This window comes from Dasypus novemcinctus, chromosome 6, assembly GCF_030445035.2.
Source record: "Dasypus novemcinctus isolate mDasNov1 chromosome 6, mDasNov1.1.hap2, whole genome shotgun sequence".
Lineage (NCBI taxonomy): Eukaryota > Metazoa > Chordata > Mammalia > Cingulata > Dasypodidae > Dasypus > Dasypus novemcinctus.
In genome coordinates this window covers 106,011,690-106,036,922 of record NC_080678.1, presented here as the reverse complement: position 1 = coordinate 106,036,922, position 25,233 = coordinate 106,011,690, and the positions used below count along the sequence as shown (strand labels likewise).

The 25,233-nt window shown below is 40.1% G+C and overlaps 1 pseudogene; it reads right to left on the bottom strand.

Annotated features, from left to right (window-relative positions):
* Positions 1–24,446: 24,446 nt before the first annotated feature.
* Positions 24,447–24,632, bottom strand: LOC111761340 (U1 spliceosomal RNA; annotated as a pseudogene).
* Between the last annotated feature and the right edge of the window lie 601 nt (positions 24,633–25,233).

Genomic DNA, 25,233 nt, shown 5'->3' with positions numbered 1-25,233 from the left:
CCTGCTTCTCTGGGTGACCCCTTCTTCGCCTGCTTCTCCGGGCGACCCCTTCGTCGCCGGCTTCGCCGGGCGACCCCGTCAGCTGAACCACGCAACCCCTTGTGAGACCGATCCCTCATCTGCTGCCGGACCGACCCCTCATCCCAAGTGGGACCGACCCCTCGTCCCAAGCAGGACCGACCCCTCGTCCAGAGCTGGACCGACCCCTCGTCCGCAGCCAGACCCCACCTCTACCGACCGAGCAAACCGTCGCAGTTGGCGCCCAACGTGGGGCAAGGCAACTCCACCACAGCCTTACTCCATAACCTGGCGGCCCCCCCCCTCTTCTCACCGTGGGGCTTCTCTCATGCAACATTGCTGCTACCTGAGCCTTGGCTACCTCATACGATCCACGGCAGTCTGGGAGAATCGCTGGATGGCTTTCTCCTTCCATGTCGGGGGCTTATACCGACCCGCTATGATTAAGAGGAGCCTTGGATTTCTCGGGAGCATGCGCTTGCACGTCTGAAGTAATCCTACCACAGCCCTACACCCTCCTCTCTTCTCACCTTGGGACTTCTCTCGTGCAACATTGCTGCTACCTGAGCCTTGGCTACCTCATACGATCCACGGCGGTCTGGGAGAATCGCTGGATGGCTTTCTCCTTCCATGTCGGGGGCTTATACCAACCCGCTATGATTAAGAGGCGCCAATAAAACTCTCAGGAGCACGTGCCTGAGCACCTCCACCCCTGCCTTCACCTCTGCCTCCTCCCCTCTGCGCTTGCTCCCCTTTGCCTTGCTCCACTGCTCGTCGTCCCACCCTCCCCTCGTCAGGGCCTTCTCTTGGCCCGCGACCACCGTCGGAGCCCCACCAGCTCTGACCCCTCATCTCACCGCGCACCTCGGCTCCCATCGCCGCGCTCTCAAGGTAAGGGCCCCTTTTCTTATCGGCTCCAAAAGGCCATTAGCAATGGGTAACATCCTATCTGCTAAGCAAGCCCCACAAGGTCGGGCCCTCACCGGTCTCCTAGACACTCACCGGTGTAAGATCTCTTTGAAACAGCTCCAAGTATATTGGGACCTTCTTCTCCCCTTTAATCCGTGGCTTACCACATGTCAGCTTTGGGACCTGGACACCTATACTCGCCTTATAGATAGGGTCACTTTTGCTGTGGAGCAGGAAGGTAAAAGATTCCCTCCTGGCTTATTACAGGCAGCATGAAGTCCAGAAGAAATCTTGAAGGGTATAATCTATGATATGCCATATAAAAAAGGATTTAAAAGCAGCTATACCAAGAAAGTAAGAGTTATGAGTCAACTGTAAATATATATTCCTGTTAATGTGTTGTAATTGTTCTGTGTTTGTCTGTCTGTTCATTCAATGTCAACATATATTATGATACCTCCGGATGGTAAATATAAATTACTAGAAATCTTTAAAAGAGCTCTATTCAAATGGCCAAAAATTAAATAAGCGCTTATATTAATACTTAAGTTTATTATATTAATACATAAGTTTAAATGTTAATAAGATATCTACAATTTTTAAAAAAAATTGTAAGTCTTAATTAACAAAATTAACTGTACGTCTTCATAAAAAGTTGTTCTTGCCTAGATTAAAATGAATAACTTATTTTTCTTCACAGGATAATATGAAGAATGTAAAACTTATATGAATATTAAAAAGGTTAAAAGTTTGTAAAAATGCTAACGGAAATGTAATAAGTTTTGCAAAAAGACGTATTTTGTCCTAAAGTAGGATGGCTAATTTTTCATAAACTCTTGAAACTTAATTTGCATGCGGCAAGTGTAAAAGGTATTGTGATAACATTACGTAAGGGAATGTGTTCTGTAAACATAAAATTTATCTTCAATAGTCTATATGGTTATAAATAATAATAAAAGGTTTAATAAAGCATTGTTTATATTAAGGTATTAAATTGCTCATTCCAAAAGGTCATTCTTAAATATATATATATAAAACTGAATTGATGATAATAATAATAAAAGGTAATTTTATAACAGGAAAGATTAACAGCAACCAAGCTCCCCTGCCAACTTGCTTTTAGGAAATGGTTTCTAATATTGCATGCTACTAAGTATTTAAAGAAAAGTTATTCTTAAGGAAACAGAAGATGATTTTGTCTTTGCAGCCATTGTCTATTTAGCAACACCCCTCGCTATCGGCCTAGCCACTGTTGCGCCAGACGATTGGAACCTTAAACAAAGACTCCTCCTCACTGTCATCTCTCTATCTATCATTACTATATTTACTGCCCTCATTCTCCTTCGTTTATAAAACAGTCTCCTACAAACCACAAAGCTTCTGTCTTAAACATACCATTCTCAACCCTATCCTCTAAATGATCTTCTCACTTCCCCCACAGCCTTTAATACTTTATTTCTTCCTCATAACCCTTGCTTTCTTGATAATATTTTCCGCCATCTGTCTAGCCGCTACCGCTCCAGATGATTGGAACCTCGGCCAACGAATTCTACTCTCCATCGCGTTTCTGTTTATTATCCTCTTTTATGCTTTACTCCTTATCTTCCTCCCATAATGACTTCACCAAGCCTCCTCTTGTCCAAAACTGTCACCCTTCTTTTCCTCACACTCCCCATTGCACTCACCAACCCCAGTCATCAGCCTTTTAATTGGACAGTAAGCCTCTGGCAGGAAAAAGTAATCCTCTCTTACAATGTCTTCGCTGCCAAGGAGAGATCAACTACCTGCAACGCGCTGTCATCCTGGACTTTTAACAGCAGATGGACCTTATAGCCACCGAGATCAACGAGAATTGGACATTGGCCACCTTTGCTTGCAACGGCAAGATACCGCCCCCTAAATTGTACATTTATATCCCCGTCATACTCACCTCCCTCTTCAGCCCTGCTTCCCTCATTGCTTACTGCCTCTTGGGCCTCGGCTACTTGTTACTGCTGCCATCCTGGCCCTTATTTGAAAAGAAGGGGGAAATGCGGTCACCCCTCGGGCTGAAGTGTGGTTTGCTGGCCTGGCGGGGGAGCAGCCGTGGCAGGCCAAGCCGCTGCCCCCATAATAGGGTGGCTGGTCGGACTCACCGCCACCCCTGAAGGGAGCTCGGCATGGGCGCAGAGTGCCCTCGGGTCTCCCCTTCTTGGCAGCCATGCTTCCGCAGCCGCCCCTCCTCCCAGATGGCGCCACACGATGCCTGTGGGGCGGCACCCTTCTTCTTCTTTCTCCCTGCGCAGGCACAGGGCGGAAAATTCCAGTCTGCCCTTTTCCCCTCCCCCGACAGCAGCAACAGCCAGACGTGGGCGGAAAAATCCAGTCTGCCCTTTTCCCTCCCCCCGACAGCAGCAACAGCCAGGCGTGGGCGGGAAACTCAAGTCTGCCCTCCACCCCAGCAACAGCAGCCACCAATCCCTAAACCCTGCCCCTTCCCCCAGCAACAGCAACAGCCAATCCCTAACCACCACCCTTCCCCCATCCAGTACCGCCCACTGACCTTTCGCTGGCAACCAATCAGAACAGGGCGTGGCTTCGACCAATCAGCCTTCCCCAGCCCCTATAAAACTGTTGCCTCTCCCTCAATAAAGTGGACTTGCGTGTTTACCTTGTCTCCGCGGTAGTTCTTCTGCCGTGCGCCCTCCAGTCCTGAGAGCCCCCGACAAGGGCCTGGCCTCCCTTGTCCCCAGTTCGTCACCTGCTTCTCCGGGCGACCCCCTCGTCGCCGGCTTCGCCAGGCGACCCCGTCAGCCCAACCGCGCAACCCCTTGTGAGACCGATCCTTCGTCTGATGCTGGACCGACCCCTCGTCCCAAGTGGGACCGACCCCTCGTCCCAAGCGGGACTGACCCCTCGTCCAGAGGTGGACCGACCCCTCGTCCGCAGCCAGACCCCACCTCTACCGACCGAGCAAGCTGCCGCAGCTGGCGCCTAACGTGGGGCAGTGCAACCCCACCTCTACCGACCGAGCAAGCCGCCGCATAAGAGTATTTCCAAATTAGTGTTCTAATCCTGAGTGAAGCCAGTTGCCCAAGGAGTGCCAGTTCACCAGGAGCATCTGACAGAGCGAATGAGTGTCAATCATTGAACAGCTTGGAATGTGTCTTCAGACAAAGCTAAGTGTCTGTTGCAATTTCTCTCTAAAGATGGATAACTTAAAAAAGAATATATATGCTGTTCCCACCAGCTTTTAAGGAATGCCATCTTTATAGGCACCTAACCTTGTCTACCTCTGTAATCCAATGTGTCCTCTTTTAAAAACAGGTATTCCAAATTTTTAATTAAGTTAGTTTCTTTCAGAGTGAACATCTTATTAACCATATGAAAACTTCATCCAACGTCGTACAGAATGCCAGATCCATCTTCCTCCAGTTAGAATAAATTAAAGAGTTTTACACCTTATTAGGCAATGACTACAGCCCATGGCCAGCAGGAAGCAGTTACAGAAAAGAGATCATCTCCCTTCAGCACCCCTTTTAAATTAAAGGTGTAAACTCTTTAAGAGTAAAATAAAAGTAATAGATGGATCTGGAACCTGACTGGAAATCCACGTGAGTGCCAGTGGCAGCAGAATAACTGCAGGAGGCCCCAGCCCAAGATTCTGCTGTCCAGAATGAAAAGTTCTAAACTTCTAAAAACAGTCCTGGATGCTGTACTAAAGACTGATAAATAATCAATCAAGACAACAAACAGCCATCCACCTCATAGCTCCAACAATAATTATGCCAAAGCTTAGCAAGTTAAACTTTGGCAAAAGGGGGGAATGATGTGGGCTATGGGTGGAAGGCTCTTTGTCTCTTCAGAGATAACTAAGTTGTTTGACTTGTGGGTGTGGAACGAAGAGGCTGCAGTCCTGCCCTTAGGGACAGTGGCAGTGGCTCCAGTCCCAGGAAATGTTTAACAATGCAAGGGCTATAAACTTTAAGTATTTAGGGGAAATGCAAAAAGCAAATATGCTAAAAGCTTATCTAGAATATCTGGAGTCCATGCTAAAAGCTTACCTAAGATGTGGAAGAGATATATGCTAATTGAAGCCTATTGAGAACTGAAACAAAGGGACCATTTGGCCTTTCCTCTCTGTATAAAAGACGTTTGAAAATCTTGTTCAGGGCTCGGGATTCAAACAGAAGTTCCCGAGTTCGGCCGGCCGTCAGTAAACCATTTTTCCTTCTCAAAATCATTCCTGAGTCCTGGCCTCTCTATACTCAAATAATTGAACTTCTCTTAAATTCTACAACAGTATGGGCTTCAGTGATAGGGGACACATGGAAGGAAGTTCACCTGGGCAAACCTATAAGGTACATAAATATGTTCAAATGTTTATGGGGCATTGTCATAGTGGAGATTCAAACAATAACCCAAAGAACATTGAATTCCCATCCTGGGAGCTCTGCCACATTCTCTAATGGAACATCACTGATCCCCGAAGTGCAGGGCAATGACTAGTGAAGAAGGATGGTCCATTGAGGGACCCTTGATACTGACATTATGCTTATGAGAATTTGCTCTTGAAATTGCAACTTAGCTTAGTGCTACAGGGTGCCTAAGATTTCCATCCTGTGAGCCACCTTGTTGCTACAATGTGGCCTCTCTAAGCCAAACTCAGCATACACATGCTTTATTTTCCTCCAAGCATGAGATATGACTCCCAAGGATGAGCATCCCTGGCACCAAGGGATTACTACCAAGCACCCAAAAGCAATGGAACTGGAAAAAGACCTTGAATAAAAGGGGGAATAAGGTTAAAATCATGTCCTTTTTCAAGCAGATTTATGAGCAGATTTCTATCAAGTAAGTCTTTTTCTTTTCTGCCTAATCATCCTAATACTTAAATGCATCAGGGAATAGCTCTGCTGGAAAAGCATTTATTCCATGCATGACATCCCTGTCTGTGCACTCAAGGTTCAAAATATGAAAACCTGTTCTGTGTGTGTTTGAATAAAAACCATAAATAAGTGTTTTCTTTAAATAAAAAAAAAGGGGGGGGGAGTAAAGACAAATGAGTTTATATGGCTAGGAGACTTCAATGTGAGTCGGGAAGTCATTCCACAGGTAATGCTTATATAAGTCTCAGTAGGAGCTCATAAATTGCCAAAGATACTGCCCCAAATAGTGGGGCTCCTGAGTGCTACGGAGACACCCAGGGCCTACTGTCACAGCAGATAGCTCCAGAGTCTGGTCCCTTGCCAGTGGGCCCTATTTTGGAGTTTGTGCTCCCCAGTGTGACAGAGTTTGATTCAGGTGTGACTTCTCTACACATGCCTCCACCATCCCATTTTATGTGAATCTATATTTGGTACTAGAGTTCTTAGGTGTATGTCCAAGAGATTTAAATCTTTGGGCTGCCCATGTACCAGCTAGGCCCTGAGCCTCTGCAGAGTTTCAACACTTACTCTCCAGTTTATTGGACTCAACCAGGACAACTAACGAGAAGGTGAGGATGAATAACCACCATGCCAAGGAAATGAGAGAGTCTACAGTTGTAACCAAGAGAGTCCCATCCATCAATAGGCAAGATGGCGGCAGAGTAAGGGGTTCCTAAAGTCAGCTTCTGCTACAGGGCAGTTAGTAAACACCCAGAGCTATCTGGAGCTAGCTGAAACACCTATCTGGGGCTTCCAGAAGACCAGAAGAGCATTCTGCAACATCCTGGAAAGAATGGAAAGAGGAGACTGCCCATCTGCAGAGAAGACTCATAAGTAGAGACCTCAATGCCAAGGAGGGCAGAGCCCATCCTCTACTGGAGGCTCAAGCCATCTTGGGAGCTGTTCTGGGACTGGAACTGAAAGCTCCATTTCCCAAAAACAGGGTAAGAAGAGACAGTTTTTCACCAACTTCAGCTACTTATGAGTAAATTCAGCAGGCTCAAGTATAATCCTGAGAAAGCTAAAGTTTGAATCTGTCCAAGTCAGAAAGAGGCCAGTAACCACCATCTTAACTCCATGACTGGCATCAGGAGAAGCAGGGCAGAATGAAAATCACAGTGCTGGTAGGGACTGGCTTCTTTCCATCTAGATCAGTTTGCAGCTCTAGCATAAGACCAAACCCCACCTGGAAGCCAGGGGGACCTGTGCCAGACTCTCCAGGAAATTACTGGCCAAGCCACAGTGGCCAGTGATCATCCTACTTTGGCACCACAAACTGTTCCAGGAGCTATTCTGTGGCTTGAATTTGAAGCTCCATTTCCCTAAAACAGGGGAGGAGGAGATGGTTGGACACTGATTTCAGCTACTGATTGGCAGATTTGACTGGCTAAAGTATAACCCTAAGAATAGATAAAGTTTGAACTTGTCCAGGTCAGAAAGACGCTGATACTTGCCATTTTGACTCCAACCCCAGCATGAGGGAAAGCTGGGCTGGTGGAAAATCACAGTGAGGGTAGGAACTAGTTTCTTTCACCCAGATCAGCCTACAGCCCTAGCCTAGGCATCAGCCCCACCCCTAGCAGGGAGAAGGCTGGCAGGCCCTGTACCAGCCTATGCAGGAAACTGCAGGTACATTTGATTGGCACAGACTGAATAATCAGAAATCTATCAGGGCAACTGCAGTCATCTTGGACCCACACTGCTTAGATTGCTGCCCACAGCTGCAGCTTCATCACCACCCCAGGCAGGGGAGAAAAGGACAAGAAGGACATCAGTCTCTCTGGGCAACTAGAGTATAGGCCTAAACAACTTGAATTATTCCACACAGCTGTGACTCCATCCCTACCCCTGGAAAAGGAGAAAATTGGGAGAAGCTTCATCAGTCCCTGGGGTAATGAGGGCAGCCTGAGCCGCCACAGCTTATAACACCAACTACATCCTTGGTTTCTACTGCACAATCAGCAAGGGAGAAAGGGCAAGAAGCCCTAAACTAAAGAGAAAAACTGCACCCAGAATAATTACTCTAGTAAGCCAAGTGCCAGGACATCAACAAAAAAAATTACATCCACACCAAGAAAAAGGAAGCTATGGCACAGTTAAAGGAATAAGTTAAGCCTCCAGATGACATAAAGGAGTTGAGACAACTAATCATAGATGTTCAAATAAATCTCCTTAATAAATTCAATGAGATGGCAAAAGCGATTAAGGATATTAAGAAGACATTGGGTGAGCACAAAGAAGAATTTGAAAGCATACATAGAAAAATAGCAGATCTTATGGGAATGAAAGGCACAATAAATGAAATTTTAAAAACACTGGAATCATATAACAGCATATTTGAAGAGGCAGAAGAAAGCATTGGTGAGCTTGAAGAAATGGCCTCTGAAAGTGAACATACAAAAGAACAGATGAAGAATAGAATGGAAAAAATTGAAAAAGTTTTCAGGGAACTAAATAACAGCAAAAGATGTGCAAACAAACATGTCATGGGTGTCCCGGAAGGAGAAGAGAAGAGAAAAGAGGAAGAAGGAATATTTGAAGAAATACTGGTAGAAAATTTCCCAACCCTAATGAAGGACATAGATATCCACATCCAAGAAGCACAATGTACTCCCATCCAAAAAACTCCAAATAGACCAACTCTGAGACACATAGTCTAATGCCAAAGACAGAGAGAATGCTGAGAATAGCATAAGAAAGCAATGTATATCATATAAGGGATACCCAATAAGATTAAGTGCCAATTTCTCACCAGAAACCATGAATGCAAGAAGACAGTGATATATTTAAGATACTACAGGACAAATATTTCCAGCCAAGAATCTTTTTTTTTTTTAAATATTTATTATTATTTTTTAATTACATTAAAAAAAATATATGAGGTCCCATTCAACCCCACCGCCCCCGCCCCCCACTCCCCCCACAGCAACACTCTCTCCCATCATCGTGATACATCCATTGCACCTGGTAAGTTCATCTCTGAGCATCACTGCACCCCATAGTCAATGGTCCACATCATAGCCCAGACTCTCTCACGTTCCATCCAGTGGGCCCTGGGGGGATCTACAGTGTCCCGTAATTGTCCGTGAAGCACTATCCAGGACAACTCCACGTCCCGAAAACGCCTAGAAATCTCATCTCTTCCTCCCGTTCCCCACACCCAGCAGCCCCCATGGCTACCGTTCCCACACCCATTTCACATTTCCTCTGTGGACATTGGATTGGTTGTGTCCATTGCACACCTATGTCAAGTGAGGGCTTAGATTCCACATGGGTACTGGATGCACTCTTCCCGCTTCTAGTTGTAGACACTCTAGGCTCCATGTTGTGGTGGTTAACCTTCTTCAACTCCATGTTAGCTGAGTGGAGTAAGTCCAAAAAGTCAAAGTGTAGGAGCTGAAGTCTGTTGAGGCTCTGGGCCTGGGTGTCATATTATCAGTCCAGAGATTCAAATCCCCTACATATATCTTAAACTCAGCACCAACTACAATTCCAATAAAGTAGCATGCAAGTCTTGTGAAAAGAGATCCCCTCTGAGTCCATTTCCATCACGCAGAAACACCAGCTCCAAAGAAGGGCCATCTGTCATGGCAGTGAACCCCTTCTGCCATGACCATAGAACCCGTGGGTCTCTTTATCCCTCAAAAGAACCAATACCTGGGGTTGTATCTACCTTATCTGTCTCTTAGACTCTGTTCAGTTGTACATAGGGGTATTCCTTCTGACAACCTCCCGACTCTTTTTTAGAGACTCACAGCCTTATAATCTCATTTCTCCTTTCCATTTCCCCCTTACATTAAGTCAAACCGCTTCCCGAAGTCATGTTATTATATGTAGACAGGTATATTCTGCTGTTCCGCATTGAATCTTTAATTCAAGGTCATTTTCTAGTTGCTTCTTCAGCTGGTATGTGGTAGTGATCCCTCAGTGCCAGGGAGGCTCATCCCCAGGTGTCGTGTCCCACGCTGGGGGGAATGCATCACATCTACACGCTGAGTTTGGCTGTGAGAGTGGCCACATTTGAGTAACATGAAGGCTGTCAGGAGGAAACCCCCAGGCACAATGCTACTCTAGGCCTTGTTCTTATTGCAGGTGCATAGGCTCAAAAGTGTAGCCATTAGTATCAAGAGCCCATTGTTGGGCCCTCCTTCCTTCCTGGTTCTTGCCGTTGCACCTGGAGGATTGCCGCTGCTCTCCCAGGGCCCACAACAGTGACCCGCCGGCCAGGAGCCCAGTACCCCCCCAGCTGTTGTTTTTAATTGTTTCCACTATGAGTATATATAGACATTACCATATACCCTGGGCATATGCCCTGTATAACTCCCTGTCAACCATATATATCCTGTCAATAACATCCCATATCAGTATTCCTCCGCTGCCATTGTTGAACCACTCTGTGATCCAAAACTTCCCGTAAAGTGAATCCCAACATAATGTCAGCTTCAGAAGAGTCTTAGATCACCAAAATTCATATATACAATATACAGTATTTCCCCAGATCCACCATAAAACCTTTTCCCTTCCACAGCAATAATCTTTTAACTTATTCATATCATATTTCCTGAAACTGATGTACAGATTCCAAAACTATAGTTTTCAAACAAGGTAACATTTGTGCTTACTATGTGGTCCATACTTTAGGTTGTACAGTTTTCTAAATTTTTTAGTTATCCTATGTTTTGTCTTATGGTTTTCATTATTAGTCTGTCGTCCCCTATATGTTTTTGGTGTAATATTAGCTGTTTTATATTCATCCTCGTGTACTCTCACATAACTCCTCTTTTGCCCCCTTATTTACCTTTGTTCTATCCATTGCACGTCCATTTTCCCCTCCCCTTAGGGCCCACAACGCCTGCCAATCTAATGCCCTGGGAGCCGTCCTTTCTCACGAGAGATACAGTTCTCTCTATTCGACGGCATTAGTCTTCCCCAGGATATGGGTCCACCCCACCCAATGGTAGAACCCACCTTGGCAAAATGAGCCTTCAGCTATTCCCTCCGGAGTCCGTCCCACATCAGACCATAGCCCCTGAGCGTCCTAACCAGGTGACCCTCCTATTTATACTTTGATACGTTTTACTCAACATTTAGTTCTCAACGAACTTCCGGCACTCTCCCATGTTTGTATGTTGCCCCTCCCTCCCACCTATTTCTTGGACCATATTACCCCTCTTCCCATCCCCGGCCCCCCTCAAACCCAGAAAACCCCACCCGAAGGTAATCCCTTGCCCCCATTTTGTCCCTTCTTTGTGCTCATACTTACCCCCAGCTCATCACAGATTCCACCCCTACAGACATTAACTCACATCCTTCCTCCACCCCCCGATTTCCAGTAAGCCACTTTTCCAGACTCTAGCTCTCTGAGGCAGTTAACTTATTTCATATCATTGAGGTCATATAGTATTTGTCCTTCAATGCCTGGGTTGCTTCACTTAACATAAGATTCTCAAGGTTCATCCATGTTATCACGTGCGATTGTAGTGTATTGGTTCTTACAGCTGAGTAGTATTCCATTGTGTGTATATACCACATTTTATTGATCCACTCATCTGTTGATGGACTTTTGGATTGATTCCAACTTTTGGCGATGGTGAACAATGCTGCTATGAACATTGGTGTACATATATCGGTTTGTGTCCTTGTTTTCAGATCTGATGGGTATATACCCAGCAGTGGTATTGCTGGGTCATATGGCAAATCTATGGATAATTTTTTGAGAAACTGCCAAACTGTCCTCCAGAATGGTTGGATCCTTCTGCATTCCCACCAGCAATGGATGAGTGTTCCCCTTTCTTCACATCCTCTCCAGCATTTGTATTCTACTGTTTTTTTCATGGCTGCCAATCTTATGGGAGTAAGATGGTATCTCATTGTAGTTTTGATTTGCATTTCCCTGATGGCTAGGGATTTGGAGCATTTTTTCATGTGCTTTTTAGCCATTTGTATTTCTTCTTTGGAGAAGTGTCTGTTTAAATCTTTTTCCCATTTTTTAAATGGGTTGTTTATCTTTTTGTTTTCGAGATATATGAGTTCTTTATATATGCAAGTTATAAGTCTCTTATCAGATATATGGTTGCCAAATATTTTCTCCCATTGTGTGGGTTCCCTTTTTACTTTCTTGACAAACTCCTTTGAGGTGCAGAAGGCTTTAATTTTGAGGTAGTCCCATTTATCTATTTGTTCTTTTGCTGCTCGTGCTTTTGGTGTGACATTCATGAAGCCATTCCTATTACAAGGTCCTGTAGATGTTTCCCTACACTGCTTTCTAAGGTCTTTATGGTCTTGGCTCTTATATTTAGGTCTTTGATCCATCTTGAGTTGATCTTTGTATAAGGTGTGAGATGGTAATCCTCTTTCATTCTTCTACATATGGCTATCCAGTTCTCCAGGCACCATTTGTTGAATAGGCCATTCTCTCCCAGTTGAGAGGGTTTGGTGGCTTTGTCGAATATTATATGGCTATATACATGAGGTTCTATATCTGAACTTTCAATTCGATTCCATTGGTCTGTGTGTCTCTCCTTATGCCAGTACCATGCTGTTTTCACTACTGTAGCTTTGTAGTATGTTTTGAAGTCAGGAAGTGTGATTCCTCCTATTTCGTTTTTCTTTTTCAATATGTCTTTGGCTATTCGGGGCCTCTTTTTATTCCAAATAAATTTCATAGTTAGTTTTTCTAGTTCCTTAAAGAAAGCTGTGTTGATTTTTATTGGGATTGCATTGAATGTGTAGATCAGTTTTGGTAGGATAGACATCTTAATAATATTCAGTCTTCCTATCCATGAACAGGGAATATTCTTCCATTTATTTAGGTCTTCTTTGATTTCCTTGAACAATCTTGTATAGTTCTCGATGTATAAGTTTTTTACCTCTTTAGTTAAATTTATTCCTAAGTATTTGATTTTTTTATTTACTATTGTGAATGGTATTTGTTTCTTGATTTCCTCCTGATCTTGCTCATTATTGGTGTATAGAAATGCTACTGATTTTTGCGCATTGATCTTATAACCTGCGACTTTGCTAAACTCATTTATGAGTTCTAGGAGCTTTGTTGAAGATCTCTCAGGGTTTTCTATATATAGGATCATGTCATCTGCAAATAATGAAATTTTGACTTCTTCCCTTCCAATTTGAATGCCTTTTATATCTGGTTCTTGTCTCAGTGCTCGAGCCAGTACTTCCAAGACAATGTTAAATAGGAGCGGAGACAATGGGCATCCTTGTCTTGTTCCTGATTTTAGAGGGAAGGATTTCAGGACTTCGCCATTGTAAACAATGTTGGCTTTAGGTTTTTCATATATACTCTTTATCGTGTTCAAAAAGTTTCCTTGTATTCCGATCTTTTGGAGTGTTTTTATCAGGAAGGGGTGCTGTATTTTGTAAAATGCCTTTTCTGCATCTATAGATATAATCATGTGGTTTTTTTCTCTCAATCTGTTTATATGGTGTATTACATTGATTGATTTTCTTATGTTGAACCATCCTTGCATACCTGGGATAAATCCCACTTGGTCATGGTGTATAATTCGTTTAATGTGTTGTTGAATACGATTAGCAAGTATTTTGTTAAGTATTTTTGCGTCTAGGTTCATTAGAGAAATTGGTCTGTAATTTTCCTTTCTTGTGGTGTCTTTGTTTGGCTTTGGTACTAGGGTAATGTTGGCATCATAGAAGGAATTAGGCAGTGTTCCCTCTGTTTCGATTTTTTGGAATAGTTTCAACAGGATTGGTGTTAGTTCTTTCCGGAATGTTTTGTAGAATTCACCTGTGAAGCCGTCTGGCCCTGGGCTCTTCTTAGTTGGGAGATTTTTAATGACTGATTCTATCTCTTTGCTTGTGATTGGTTTGTTAAGATCATCAATTTCTTCTTTCGTCAGTATGGGCTGCTTATGTATTTCTAGGAATTTGTCCATTTCCTCTAAATTGTCATTTTTGTTGGAATATAGTTTTTCAAAGTATCCTCTTATGATAGTCTTTATTTCTGTGGGGTCAGTGGTGATATCACCTTTCTCATTTCTTATTTTGTGTATTTGCATCTTCTCTCTTTTTTTCTTTGTTAGTCTCGCTAAAGGTTTGTCAATTTTGTTGATCTTCTCAAAAAACCAGCTCTTGGTCTTGTTTATTTTTTCAAGTGCTTTCTTATTTTCTATTTCATTTAGTTCTGCTCTTATCTTTGTTATTTCCTTCCTTCTTCTTCCTGTTGGGTTACTTTGTTGTTGTTTTTCTAATTCCTTCAAATGTGCAGTTAATTCTTCAATTTCTGCTCTTTCTTCTTTTTTGATATATGAATTTATGGCTATAAATTTCCCTCTCAGTACCGCTTTTGCTGCATCCCATAAATTTTGGTATGTTGTGTTATCATTATCATTTGTTTCAAGGTAGTCATTGATTTCTTTTGAGATTTCCTCTTTGACCCACTGTTTTTCTAAGAGTGTGCTGTTTAATTTCCAAATTGTCGTGTGAAGTCTGGGTCTCTGTCCCTTGCAAATTTCCAGCTTGACTCCACTGTGGTCAGAGATATTGTTTTGTATGATTTCGATCTTTCTGAATTCATTAAGCCTTTCTTTGTGGCCTAGCATATGGTCAATCTTGGAGAATGTTCCATGTGCGCTTGAGAAAAATGTATATCCTGCTGTGTTTGGGTGTAATGATCTATATATGTCTATTAGATCCAGCTCTTCTAATATACTGTTCAAATGTTTTGTTTCTTTAGTGATTCTCTTTTGAGATGTTCTGTCCAGAGTTGATAGTGGTGTATTAAAATCCCCCACTATAATTGTAGATGCATCTATTCTTTCACTTAGTTTTTCCAGCGTTTGCCTCACATATTTAGAGGCGCCCTTGTTAGGAGCCTAAATATTTATGATTGTTCGATCTTCTTGACAAATTGTCCCTTTCACTAAAATATAGTATCCTTCTTTGTCTCTCACAATTGTTTCACATTTAAAGTCTATTTTGTCTGATATTAATATAGCTACTCCTGCCTTTTTTTGGTTGTTGTTTGCTTGTATGATTGTTTTCCAGCCATTCACTTTCAACCTCCATGAGTCTCTGGGTCTAAGGTGTGTCTCTTGTAGGCAGCATATAGATGGGTTGTATTTCCTTATCCAGTGTCCCATTCTGAATCTTTTGATAGGTGAGTTTAATCCGTTGACATTCAGTGTTATTACGTTTAGAGAGTTATTTATGGTAGCCATATTTTGGTTGGATTTGTGTTTGTTATATTTTGTTTGTATTATTTTATTTTCCCCTTCTATTTTTGTCTTTCTTGTTGCTTTTACACTCTCCTCCATCTCTGACTGTCCTGTTTTTTCCTTTCTTCCTGCAGAATTCCCTTAAGAATTTCTTGAAGGGGAGGTTTCTTGTTGATATACTCTTTCAGTTTCTGTTTATCTGTGAATATTTTGAACTCTCCATCATTTTTGAATGCTAGTTTAGCTGGATAGAGTATTCTTGGTTGGAGATTTTTTTCCTTTAGTACCTTGACTATATCATACCACTGCCTTCTTGCCTCCATCGTTTCAGATGAGAAATCAGCACTTAATCTTATGGAGTTTCCCTTGTATGTGATGGTTTTCTTTTCTCTTGCTGCTTTTAGAATTTTTTCTTTGTCTTGAGCATTGGATAATTTGACAAGTATATGTCTTGGGGTGGGCCTGTTGGAGTTTATGACCAGTGGAGTGCGCTGTGCTTCTTGGATATGTACATCTGTCTCTTTCAGTAGATTTGGGAAGTTTTCATTCATTATTTCCTGCAACACTCCTTCTGACCCCTTTCCCTTCTCTTCTCCTTCTGGAATGCCTATAATATGTATGTTTGAGCGTTTTGCGTTATCATTCAGGTCCCTAAGTCCTATCTGGATTTTTTCTACCTTTTTATTGACCACTTCTACTATCTGTTTGATTTCCAATGCACTGTCTTCCACATCACTAATTCTCTGCTCTGCCTCTTCTAGTCTGCTGATATTTGCTGCAAGTGTATTTTTGATTTCTTGAATTGTGGTGTTCATTTCCATCATATCTGTTATTTTTTTGCGCATGTCTGCAATTTCCCCTCCAAGTGTTGTCTTCACGCTGTTAACCTCTTTCATTACTTCATCAAATTTGTCGGTGATAAATGTTCTGAGATCTTTCATTGCTTGTGCAAAGTCCTGCCCCCCTTCCTGATTTTCAGTTTGTTGATTGGATTCAGCCATGTTTTCCTGATTACTGGTTTGGTTTGTAGATTTTTGTTGCTGTCTTGTCAACATTTTTTCTTGACGGGTTTAATCAGTTCCTTAGCTTCTTTGTCTAGTCTTGGAGATTAATTAGCTGTTGTTTTTGCGTAAGTGTTACATCTTCTCTTTGTCACTTTGTTCTTCTTATTCCAATTTCTTATTGCTAGTTAAGCTCGCTTTAAAGGAAAGTATTAGTGCTGGGGAAAGTCAATTGTGTAAGGAAGGAAAAAGTGTGAAGTAGTATTGGTGATATATGTTTACAAAGCAACAATATGAGTTCTGGGAGGATGGAGGTTAGATCATGTAAATTGTGTAGAGTTATAGTAGTAGGAAAGTACCTATAATGAGGTAGACGACTGAATATGGGAGGAATGTGGTACGTACTAAGAGGCTATTGTTTTCGTGAGAGAGGGAAAGAGAAAAGAAAGGTAATAGTTTCAGGGACGAATACCAGATGGAAAACTAAACAAAGGTATTAGACATTAAGAGTTAGACACTTCGTGGATCAAAGAAAGGGAGATGGAATATAGGAGAGATAGCAGATGGTGGAGGATATCAAGTTGTAGGGGAAAGGGGATAGTGTAGATAGGCTAAATCTATTCACAGAGAAATGAGGCAGTACCAGCCAAGAATCTTATATCCAGCAAGACTGTCTTTCAAAAATGAGGGTGAGTTTAGAATATTCACAGATAAAAAGAAATTGCGAGAATTTCTAATCAAGAGACCAGATTTTTAGGGAATTCTAAAGGGTGTGCTAGAGCCTGAAAAGAAAAGACAGGAGAGAGAGGGGCCTAGAAGAGAGTCTAGAAATGAAGATTATATCAATAAAAGTAACCAAAAGTGTCAAAATAGTGGTGAAAACAAATTACGACAGATAAAACACAAATAGGAATAAACTTAACCAAAGATGTAAAGCACTTGTATTTAGAAAACTGCAAATCAGTGTTAAAAGAAATAAAAAAGTCTGAAATAACTGAAAGAACATTCCATGCTCATGTATTGGAAGACTAAATATCATTAAGATGTCAATTCTCTTCAAATTGATATACAGACTCAATGCAATCCCAATAAAAATTCTACCAGCATTATTTTAAGTTGAAAACATGATTATCAAATTTATTTGAAAGGATAAGTGGTCCTGAACAGCCAGAAACATCTAAAAAAGGAAAAGCAAACTCTCCTTTCTGGACTTTAAATTATATTACCTAGCTATGGTGGTAAAAACAGAATGGTACTGGCATAAAGACAGACACATAGACCAATGGAATCAAACTGATGGTTCAGAAACAGACCCTCGCATGTATGATCAAGTGATTTTTGACTAGCCTGTCCAAAACAGCTTGGGCAGAACAGTCAATTCAACAAATGGTGCTGAAAGAACTGGACGTCCATAGCCAAAATAAGGAAAGAGGACCCCTATCTCACACCTTATCCAAAATTACCTCAAAATGAATAAAAAAACCTAAAAATAAAAGCAGTAATCATAAAGCTTCTAGAATAAATTATAGGAAAATAGCTTCAAGACCTGGTGGTAGTTGGTGGATTCTTAAAGGAGAAATGAGAAGGACTGAGATCTACCACTGATGTTTAATGTATGTAGAGTTTTAATTACCTTTACTCTAAAAGTGAATGGCAACACATAGTAACAGCTAGTTTATAAATGGGGATGTGGCTAAAAATGGTAGTCTAGGGATGTAAATGCCAGTTAACAGAATGCTAGAGAATATTCTAGGAAAAGAATAACATGGTAAACCAAGAGGTGAATGAGAATTGTGGTTGATGGTATAGATGCAAGGGTGTCCTTTGTTAGCTAGAGCAAATGTACATCACTATTGCATGGTGGTGGGAATATGGAGAAGCATGGGAAAGATACAACTGGAGTGACCTATAGACTATGGTTAGCAGTAATAATATTCTTGCATCTATGCCAAAGATGTACTGTGTTGATAATGGGGCAATATGGAAAATGTGTGCCAAGTGTATACTATGGACATGGTAACAATCAGATGATATTATCTTATCTGTAACAAATGCTCCACCATAGTGTTGTGTGTTGATAGAAAGGTGTTTGGGAATTCTGCACATGTGCATGTTTTATAAGTCTACTACTTCTGTCATTAAAATATATTTAAAAAATAACAATAGGCTGGTTTGGGGAAAAATACACCAAATATAAGAAAAGGAGTATAATTAGTAGTAAGATTTTGACAACATTCTTTCATAATTTGTAACAAACATCTCACAACAATGTAAGGTGTTGGTGGAGGGTTGATGTATGGGACCTCTATATGATACTGTGCATGTTTGCTTTGTAAGTACACAACTTTTGCTATACACTTATCATTTATGTATGTTCATATATAAATATACAAAGATAATAATAATGGGGGTTGGGGGAAAATACCTTGGTTAGTAGTAATATTTTGACAATGCTCTTTAATCATTAGTTAAAAAGGTTTAACAACAATGCAAGGTGTTAGTGGTAGGGTGAGGTGTGAAAGTCCTGTATGATGTTATATATATGTTTGTTTTGTAAGTTCACAACTATTACTGTACACTTATTGTTTATTTATGAGTGATATACTTCAATAAATCTTTTAAAAATATGGACTAGAATGGACTTACTATTGTACTATGGACTTATGATTATAGCAGTGGAAGAAATTATATCACTGATATGGAAACAGTGGCACTGGAGATGCTGAAGGCATAGAGAGGGAAAAAGAGATGTAATATGGGGGCATTTGGGGGACTTGGAATTGTCCTGAATATCTTTGCAAAGACAGATACAGAATTGAGTGGGAGAGAGTGTACAGTGTAAACAATAATCCATGCTTAGTGGCAATGCTCCAAATGTGTTCATCAATTGTAATGAATATACCATACTAATGAAGTAAGTTACTAATGTGGGGAGGGCTGGGAGGTGTTGGGATTGGGGCATATGGGAATCTCATATTTTTTTGTGTAACATTTTGTGTAATCTAAGTATCTTTAAAAATATTTTTTAATGTATTGAAAAATAAATACGTTAAAAATAAAAAATTACATGTCTTTAAATTTCAAATATATGTTTTATCATATTGTGATTAATTTCTAATTGAATTGTACGATGCCAGAGCACAATCAGTACTATAATGACTGACATTAATGTAGTACATGGTAAATATTCATAAATGTTAACATGCATGCTTGAAAAGAATGTATGTTCTCTAATTTTGGATTCAAGTTCTGTACATGTTCATTGTATATATCTTACTCGTGTTTAATTTCTATACTCTTAAATAAATGTCTGATCTATTAACAAAATTAATGTTTTGAAGTAGCCCACTATCATGTTGAAAATCTCAATTCCTCCTTGAAACTGTCAACAATTGATGCATTTTCTTAAATTTTTACTGCAGTAAATGATATAAAGCACAAAATTTCCCATTTAACCCACATTAAATATACAATTCAGTAGTATTAACTATATTCACTATACTGTGCTACCATCACCAACAACCATTACCCCTCCTTTTTCATCATGTCATGCAGAAACTACTTACCTATTAAGCTTTAACTCCCTCTTCTCACACCACCTCCCCCCAGCTCTGCCCTCCACACCTGGTAATCTATAAACTACCATCTGTCTCTGTTAAGTTTGCTTCTTTTGGATATTTCATATAAACAAGATCATACAATATTTGTCTTTTTGTGTCTGGCTTATCTAACTAAACATTATGCCTTCGAAGTCCACCCATGTTGCAGAACACAGTAAAACATCATTCCCTTTTACAGCTGAATATGCCAGTGTATTTATATACTACATTTTGTTAATCACTCATCCATTGATGGACATTTGGGTTGCTTTCCTCCTTTTGGCTTTTGTAAATAACAATGTACACTAAAACATTAGTGTACAAATATCTGTTTAAGTCCCTGCTTTCCATTCTTCTCAGAATATACCTAGAAGTGGAATTTCTAAGTCATATAGAATTCTATTTTTGATTTTCAAAAAACAACCAAATTGATTTCCACACTGGCTGCACCATTCTACATTGCCACCAGCAAAGTATAAGTGTTTTTCTGTCTCTGAATCCTCACCATTTACTATACCTGTTTTTATAACAGCCATCCCAGTAGATGTGCAGTGGTATATCATTGTGATGTTGATTTGCATTACCCTGATGACCAGTGATGTCAAGGCATTTATATAACATTTACATATCTTCTTTAGAAAAATGTCTATTTAAGTCCTTTACCCAAATTTAATTGGGCTGTCTTTTTGTGATTGAGTTGTAGGAATTCTTTACATATTCTCTATACCAAACACTTAACAACTATATGGATCACAATGATTTTCTCCCATTCTGTAAGTTATCTTTTCACTTTAAAAGTGTCTTTTGATATGCAAAACTTTTCATTTTAATGGAGACCATTTTATCTATTTTTCCTTTTGTTGCTCCTGCTTTTGGTGTCTTATCTAAGAAATGAATACCATATCTATGATTATGAATGCCCACCCACCCTGTTTTCTTCTAGGACTTCTAGGATATTAGCTCTTTTGTTCAGGTACACAATTCAATTAGAGTTAATTTTTTTTATATGGTGTGAGGAAGGGTCTGAATTCTCTCATTTGCATATGGATATCCACTTTTCCAATACCATTTGTTGAAGAGACCATTTTTTTTCCCAATTAATTTTGTTGTCACTCTTGCCAAAAGGTTTATTTCTGAACTCTCACTTCTAATCCTAAGAAATATCTTAATGCCAGTACCATGCTGTTTTGATTACTGTAGCTCAGTTGTAAGTTTTTAAATTGGGAAGTGTGGAGATTTCCAACTTTGTTTCCTCTTTGCAATATAGATTTAGCTAAATCATGTAATCATGAGATTACATATGATTTTACAGACTGGCTTTTCAATTACTGTAAAATAAATAAAAATAAAAGGCTGCAGGGATTTTGTTAGGTACTGTGTTGAATCTGTGGATAGTTTTGGGTAATACTGACATCTTAATAAGATTATGTCTGCCTATCCATAAACACAGGATGTCTTAGCAATTATTTAGAACTTTCATTTCTTATAGAAATACTTTGTAGTTTACAGTGTACAAGTCCTTCATTTCCTCAGTTAAATGTATTCCTAAGTGATGTATCCTTTTATGAGCTATTGTGAATGGGAGTCTTTTTTTATTTCCAATTTCAAATATTTTTTGGTGATATATAGAAACAAATGATTTGGAGTTGTTGATATTGTAGCCTGAAACTTTGCTGAATTTATCATTTCCAGTAGACTAATTGTGGATTCTTTGGAATCTCCTATATATAGGATCCTGTCATCTTCAAATAGAGATGGTTTTACTTCCTTGGTTCTGACTTCGGTCTTTTTACCTCTTTTTCTTGCCTAGTTATTCTGGCAAGGACTACAAGTACAGTGGTGAAAGCAAGCAGGCATTCTTGTACTGTTCCTGTTCTCAAGTGGAAGGCATTCAGTCTTTCAACACTGAGTATACAGGTAGCTGAGAGATATGTCCTTAATCAAGTTGAGGAAGTTCCTTCTATTCCTATTTTTCTAAGTGTTTTAATCATGAAAGGATGTTGGATTTTGTCAAAAGCCTTGTCTGTATCAATTGAGATGACCATGTCAATATATTACTCCATTCTATTAATGGGATTATTACATTGGTTGATTTTCTTATGCTAAAACATCCTTGCATTCCTACATCCCACTTGGTCATGATTGTATAATTATTTTAATATACTATTGGATTGGATTTGCTAGTATTTTATTGAGGATTTTTGCATCTATGTTCATAAAGGAAATTGGTCTATAGTTTCCTTTTCTTGTGATGTCATTATCTGGCTTTGATATTAGGGTAACATTTGCTTCATAAAATGAGTTAGGAATAGTTCCATTCTCTTCAATTTTTTGGAAAAGCTTGAGGACTGATGCTTATTCTTCTTTGAATATTTGGTAAAATTTATCAATGAAGCTATGTGGTCCTGGGTTTTACTTTGTTGGGATGCTTTTGATTACTTATTCAATCTCTTTAATTGTTATAGGTATGTTGCAATATTCTATATTTACATGAGTCAGTTTAGGTAAGATGTGTGTTTCTAGGAATTTGCCCATTTCCTCTCAATTATTGAATATGTTGGCATACAGTTTTCAGAGTATTCTTATAATCCATTTCATTTCTGTAAGGTCAATTTTAATGTCTCTCCTTTCATTCTGCATTTTAGTATTTGCATCCTTTCTCTTTTTTCCTTGCTAGTCTTGTTAAGGTTTGTCAATTTTATTGATCTTTTCGGGGAAGCAACATTTTTAAATTTTTTAAAAGAAGCTTTAGATTACATAAATGTTACATAAAAAATATAGGGGATTCACATATGCACCACTTCCTCCCCCTTCCATACTTTCCCACATTAACAATATCTTCCACTAGCACGGTACATTTGTTTCAATTGATGAACAAATATTGAAGTATTGCTACCAATCTTGTACTAAACCTTGTAGTTTAGGGTTTACATTTTGCCCCACACAATTTTATATGTTCTGACAAAATGTATAATGCCTGTATCTGCCATTGCAATGTCATGTAGGACAATTTCAATGTCCTGAAAATGTTCCCATGTTACACCTATTCTTCCCTCTCACTCCCCTCAGAACCCCTAGTGGCCACTGCATCTACATCAATGATAAAAGTTCGTCCATTGCTAGAATAATAGTAAATCTATAACAGAATTATAACAAGTCTATATAGTCCCTTGTTTATTCCCCTATTTTGAGGATTTAGGATGGTAATGCACACTCTGCTTAAAATTGAGAGGGGGCTTACATTCCATGGGGTAGAGGGATGGAATTATCTTGCTTGCAGTTGCAGACATTGTCTCTTCCTTGGGATGGGTGTTGTCCATCATCATCTCCTTGTTAATTGTCCTGGGTGAGTCCAATGAACTGGAGAGTAGGTGTTGCAAGTCTGCTGAGATTCAGGGCTCAACTGGTACATGAACAGATCAAAGATTTAAGTCTCTGGGACATATATTTAACAAGTATAATGCTAATTACAGGTTCAAATAAAAGAGGCAGAAGAGCCATGTGTAGGGAAACTACAAATGGTCTAACTCTGTTACACTGGGGAGCATAAATTCCAAAGTAAGGCCCACTGACTGCCTGTCTGCCCTGCTTATAGTGTTTGGCTGTCTCTAGAGCCTTCAGGAGCCCTAAAGTTTGAGGCACTGTTTACTGTAGCAGTCAATGAGATCCTGCTGAGACATGCATAAGAGTAACCTCTGGAATGACCTCCGACTCACTTTGAAATTTCTTAGCCATAAAAATTCATTTGTATTTAATATTTTCCCCTTTTGGTCAAGGTCTTTTTCCAGATACATTGCTGGCTGGTACTTCCTAATAATCCCTCAGTGCCAGGGAGGTTTATCCTAGAAGTCATGTCCCACACCAGAGGGAAGGTAGTATATTTATATGCTGAGTTTGGCTTAGAGAGAGCAACAAGGAGGCTTTCAGGAGATAACTCTTAGGCAATATATAATACTAGGTTAAGTTTCAATTTCACAAGAAAGGTTCATAAATACAATCATCAATATCAAGGGCCTGGTGTAATGATCTGTCTTCCTTCACTAGGCACTGCCCATTTACTTGGGGGATTCTTGCCACTCTAATAGAGAATGTAGCAGTATTCCCCAGGATGGGAATTCAATATTCTTTTGTTTATTGTGCAGTTTTCCACCCACCAAAACAACACCTCAGGAACACTGGAGCATATTCATATGCCTTAGAGGCATGCCCCAGGTGTACCCCTCCACATACACTGTCCCATCACCAACACCCCATACCTATGATCCTCCTCTGCCACAGTTGTGATCCAAAACCTTTCTAAAAATGAAACCAAAAAATGATAATATTAATAAAATAACAAATTTTAAAATAACAACAAAAAAATATTAAAAATTTGAAATGAAAAATTTTTATACATTGTCTTTCATGTAAGATCTATTATGTTGTATATATAGAGACAATTTCTTGCCTATGTTCCCCCACTGTCTTTTTTTTTTTCTCTCATTTTATTTTCAAAGAAGCTTTAGGTTACAGAAAAGTCACATAGAAAATATAGGAGATGCCCATATACCTAATGCCCTCCCCCTTTTCCACTCTTCCCTATTAATGACATTCTACATGTGTATGGTACATTTTTAACAATTGATGTACAAATATTGAAGCATTGCTACTAACCATGGTCAATGGTTTACATTATGGTTTACATTTTCCACCATACACTTTTATAAGTTTTGATGAAATTTTGAAAGGCCTGTATTTGTTACTGCAAGATCATGTAGAACAATTCTAATGTCCTAAAAAATGCCCTATGTTCCATCTCTCCCCCTGTTATCAGAACTTACGGCAACCACTAAGTTTCAATTTTTAAAATTTATTTATTTATTTCACCACCATCACAAATTATGCAGTCGAATTTCCAGCATTTCGGAAAATGACAGGAGTCAGCACATATGGAGTACAATGGATAAGCTTTGCCCTGAGAAAACCCCCTTCACGATCATGTTATCTCCCCTGCCAGGTAAGTATTACTAAGTTTCAATTTTAGAAAAATAAGATTTATAGTTACTTGCAATAATATTGAGGGCTGGACATATTGGTCTGTTTTCTTTTATTAGGCACAGTGCCTATGTTCTTGAGAGATTCTTTTCTTTCTAATTGAGAACATAGCAGGGCTCACCAGGATAGGAGTTTAATATTTTCTTGTGTATTGTGTGGGTCTCCACCCACTGAGATAACACACTATGACAAGATGAACACTTAAATATTCCATAAAGGCATGTCCCAGGTGTGCTCTATCCTGCATATCCCTCACACCCAACTCCCTATACTAGTAACCCTCCTCTGCCCTATTTGCCAAAAGAACATTCCCACCAATGTAGTTTTAACCACAGACTTCCAAATCCCTGCTCCTTCCTCCAAGCATTCCCCAGTTACATGGATAGTCCAACCAAATGCCCCCACCCGATTCCCCCTCACAGACCAGCACCACTGAACCCAAGCTCATCACTGCATCACTCTCACACCCATCCACTGCTCAACCACACCCTTCCACCTTATCATAGATTTTGTCCATATGAGCATTGACTCACCACTCTCTATGACCTGCCTCCTGTTAAGCTATCTTCCA